The sequence below is a fragment of the Sturnira hondurensis genome, unplaced genomic scaffold (genome assembly GCF_014824575.4).
Source record: "Sturnira hondurensis isolate 20B ecotype Veracruz unplaced genomic scaffold, ASM1482457v3 Scaffold0007406, whole genome shotgun sequence".
Classification (NCBI taxonomy): domain Eukaryota; kingdom Metazoa; phylum Chordata; class Mammalia; order Chiroptera; family Phyllostomidae; genus Sturnira; species Sturnira hondurensis.
This window is the reverse complement of record NW_028080037.1, coordinates 9,317,797-9,322,766: the sequence shown is the minus strand read 5'-3', so window position 1 is coordinate 9,322,766 and position 4,970 is coordinate 9,317,797.

Sequence of the window (4,970 nt, the reverse complement as noted above, 5' to 3'; positions counted from 1 at the left end):
CAAGCAGGAGCCCNTTGCATGCCGCTTCCACTGACCAGATGGATGGCCTGCGTGTGAGCTGGGAGGCAGGTGTGGACTTTATCTCCGACCCGGCACAGCCCACGGCAGGGAAGGTCTACAGCAGCGTAGGTGGCTGGCCCTGAATGCGTCCAGACTGCGGAACAGGTTGATGTTCCCTGCCAGCAGATGCTTGTTTTGCACTGTGGAAGAGTTCTGGAGGAAGTGAGCTCCCAAGCAGGAGCCCGTGGAAAAGGCATGGCCAGGGTGTCAGCAACCGCGTCCCAGCTGCACTTTGGAAAGGGGCGAGCGCTTTGAACAATGCACATGCATCCACATGACAAACCGTTACGGTTCCAGCCGGGTAAACAGCACGTGTTCTCTACCAGGTCGCTTCTCGGCCTCCAGCACTGCACACGCGAGGACCCGTCTCACCGGCTCGACAATCATGGGGCTAACTTTTAGATTTTGTGAGGTGCTTGAGATGCTGTGTGTGATCACAAAGCAATGGACTCTCCTCCCAAATACAAAGATGCCGTATTCGTGAGTTTCTTGTACCTGTTGGGCGGCTAAAGTTACTGTGGGCTCATAAGGGTTGAAATCAAAAAACAACAGACACTTTAGTAAAAACTCGAAAGATTCTCAGCTTGTATACAGTTGGACCCTTGACATCCGAGGCCAAAACACTGCAATTCTCTCAAAGCCAGCTGTAGTACAGTAGCCCTCAAGTTTGGCTGCACATGAGAATCATTCAAGGAGTTTTTTAAAAATCCCGACGCCCAGGCCAACTAAATCCGAATCTCTGCGGTGAAGGACGCAGGTATGACTATTCAAAAAGTTCCCCAGGTGATTCCCTTGTGCGGCGGACGTTACGAAGCAGTCCTTCAAGGGGACACTTACTTTTTGAAAGTCATATGGCGTTTTGAGAGAAATGGTTGCCTGCTGACAACTCGTTACAGAGAAATGAAAATGGAAGGGAGTCGATAGTTTGCCTAATTTCCATACTTTCCTATCCGCCTGTCTTCTAACTGTTGTGCGCATGTTAAGAAGCCTACACTTCTGTGCGGGTGGGAACCAGGCAGGTGGAGCAGATGAGGGGGCCTCCCAGGGGAGGTGGGGCCCAGGGGGCTGGAGAGGACAAAGCCTCATCCCCAAAGGAGCAGTCTTCCTTGGCAAACACAGCTCCACTGGGGCTGGGGTTTGGGTTTTCCCAAAGAAATTGGTCACCAGGATGTTTTGGGTGAAATATCCCACTTTAGATGTGTTAGCCACAAATTCAGATTATTTGAAACTCCATGCAGCCCAATGACACTCATCTGCAGGTCAAATTTGGCCTTGTGGGCTACCTTCCAATTCAACGACTTGATGTACCTTTGGGGGAGCAGGGATTCTTTTTTTTTTAATTGATGGTAAAATGCACTTACCATAAAATTTACCATCTTAGAAGGTCCAGCTCGGTGCCATTAAGTATGTTCCTGTTGTACAGCCACCACCTCTGTCTAATTCTAGAACTTTCGCAGCACCCCAACCAGCACCCCGATACCTATGAAGTGGTCACTCCTCACCCTCCCCTCCCCCAGCTCCTGGCAGCCACCCATCTGCATTCAGTCTCTGTGGATTTGTCGATTCTGGACACTTCGCGTAGATGGAGCCAGCTGGCGTCTGTGCAGGGCTTCTTTCAAGTTCATTCACGCTGTAGCACGCATCAGCGCTTCATTCCTCTCTAGGGCTGAATAGTATTCCATCGTAGTGATACGCCACGTGTTGTTCATCTGCTTCTTAGGTGACGGACAGTCGGGTTGTTTCCACCTTGTGGCTGTTGGGACCAGAGCTGCGGTGAGCATTGGTGTGCAAGTTTTGTTTCGACACAGGGATCATTCTTATGTAACAACATGCTCTCTGGTAGCGCTTAGCCTAACTCTAAGCACTCTGTAAGTGCTCGTGGATTGGGGATGTAACTAGAGGGTGACCAAATTGTCCCGGTTTTCCTTGGACTGACCTGGTTTCAGCACTGAAGGCCTCACATCCCATTAACCCCTCAGTCCCAGCCAACCTGGGATGGCTGGTCCCCCTGCCGAGGCTGTGTAAGCTAATCAGCAAGGGAAGGTCTGACGGTACCACATACGGTTCAGCAGCGTGAGCCTTCTCCGAGGAAGACCTAATGGTTTGAGCGTTTTGACTGTGGCGTTAAAACTCGCTGTGACTAGTACACGTCCTTTGCCATTGTCTGTAATCCTCACTGATTCCAGGGCCGTGCTGTGGCACGGGCCAGCCCCTCTACTGTGCCTGCGAGGCTCTCCTTCCCTCCTCAGTCTCGGCTTCAGAGTCACCTCCACCCAGAGGCTTCCTAGAGCCCCCGCCCTGTCTGTGGCCCGTGGGAAAGGACTTCTCTCCTTTCCTCCCAGAGCCTATTGTAAGTACGGGGCTTGTTTGCGTGGGTCTCCTCTGTTAGACTGGGATGCCCTCACGAGTGTGGATGTTGCCCTGTTTTTGTCTTCCCAGCGTCCATCTCCTCGCCTCCTGATAACAGCATCCCGTCTTCCTTTGGGGGCCTGGCCCTCCCCTAATCTCAGCTCTACCCACCGGTCTTGGGTAGAGTTGGCGTCACTTCCAGGGCAGCCCTGCAACCCAGGCCTTGGTGCATCCGCCTATTCCATTGCCTTGGCCGACATGACTGGCTCAGATGTAAGTGGCGTGCGTCAGGTCAGCACACAGTCAGTCCTGCAACTTGTGTTGGAACTGGCTGGAACTCAGGTGGGACTGAGGAGAAAGGGACTCTATTTCTGGTGGGGCTGCTAAGTTCTCTGTGGCCATCTTTGCCACATCCTTGGGGAATGCCACCGAAAAACAAAGGCAGCAAGGACGAGAGCAGATCTGAATGATGGGGAGAGTAACGGTGGTGCCTGGCCACAGGGAGGGTCCTCCCTCTAACTCTTGCTGGTTATATGGGTCACCTTTGGGCCTAAACTAGTTTGTACTGGGTTTCTGTCCCTTGCACTTTACTGTTGTTTAAATCCCACACACATGTCCCAGCACCTTGCAGGCACTCAAGAAGCATATATGTAAATGCATATTTTCCTATGTATACCGTTTCTGTATATTTTCTTAGTAATGAAATAACATCAGTGCAAAAAGGGGCTGGAGGGGAGGATGTGAGGAAGTTGGAGTTCATCACACATTGCTCGTGAGCATGTAAAATGGCGCAACCGCTATGGAAAACAGTGTCACTTTCTCAGAGAGTTAGGCATAGAATTTCCATATGACCTGGCCACCCCACTCCCGAACATGTAACCCAGAAGAACTGAAGACAGGTGTTCGAACAAAAACTCGTGCATGAATGTCCGTAGCTGCACTTCTCACGGTAGCTAAATAGTGGAGATGCAACGAGTACCCACCAACCGATGAATGTATCAACACACGTGGTCTAGCCACACAACGGAATGTTGAGCACCCATGAGAAGGAACGAAGACCCGACACGTGCTACAATGATGGTGAACCTTGAAACCATGATGCTAAACGAAAGAAGCTGTACCTAAAGGAACAAGTACTGTATAATTCTCCTCATATGGAATATCCAGAATAGGGAAATCCCTAGAGACAGAAAGCAGATTGGCGGTCACCGGAGGCTGGGAGAAGGGGGTGGGCAATGTGGACTGACTGCTGAATATGCACAGGATTTTCTTCTTGGCGTCACGAAAACCTTCTGGAACTTGACAGTGGTGATGGTTTGCCCAACATCGTGGATATACTAAATGTCACCAGTGGTAACATTTCACGGTGTGCATGTTTTACTGCGATAATAAAAAAAAAAGGATCGAGAACTCCATCAGGGCTGCTGCCGAGGACGCCATGCAGGTTGCCTCCTTCATCAGGTGCCTGGATTAGGGGGGGCCCGTCTGAGAGCCAGACTATGCTCTGCCCGCAAGGGGTGACCTTTGAAGGGCAGATGCCGTTTTCCCGGGTTCACTCACAGACACCACTTGGGTGAGTGCAGAAATTCAGAGACAAGACGGGGTAAGAAGTAAGCAAGCTTGGTCCGTGGTATCACTTGACCACAGTTTTCAATGCCACTCCTTCGCTGTGTGTCTCTAAGCGCTTGGGGAGTCCACAGCACGCACCCTGTCCCACCCTGAGGGTGCGATGTCTGCAAATTCACAGCGCACCGTCGAGTGCTTCATTTGGAAAGCCAGCATAAATCACTGGACTAAATTGTCCATTACTGTGAGCTCAAATTATCTCGTCATCAAGAGAGTGATCTGGTTGTTTTGCTCGCGCAGGAAAATTAAGAGACAAAGAGGCAAAAGGCCAAAAGGAGAACTATGAAAAAAAAAATCAGTGTTCTGATGTTAGTAGAAATGCGCAAGGTTAAAGGTAGGAACATTCTGCCTGTGCTCATCAGAGGCATTTTTTAAAAAGCCATTTATGTTCTGGGGGTCGACGAGTTAGAACAGAACAATAATAATCCTCTTGCAACTATGGAAGATTTGGATGTATCCTGAGGACTAGTATTCAGAGACCCACCCCCACCTCATAGAATTAGTAGAAAAGAGGAAAAATTTAAAAAGAAACGCTTCAGGAAGCAGTGTGTTGAGTGCTTCAAGCAGTGAATGCTAGTTTTGTTCAGGTCCAGGGGTATTGGCCAGACGTCTACCTCCTCATCTGGATCTGTATTGGGTCCCCAAATTTGGGTTCCTAATCACAACACAATTCAGGAAACTCAGTGCTGATATTACAGGACATGGAATGAGACTAGTCCCGTTGACCCAGAACGTTTGCTTAAGCGTCAACGGTGAGCGCAGTGGATAATCATATTTCCTCCTCCTGTTCAAAAGTGGCTAGACTGGTCCTCTGACCATATGTAACCATCAGCCTCCAGCATATATAAGAAAAGGTCAAGATTTTCCCCAGAGGAGGTTTATCTGACAGGCCTTGGTAGGAGGGAGGGGTTCTTATCCCCTTCCAACCCCCAAGC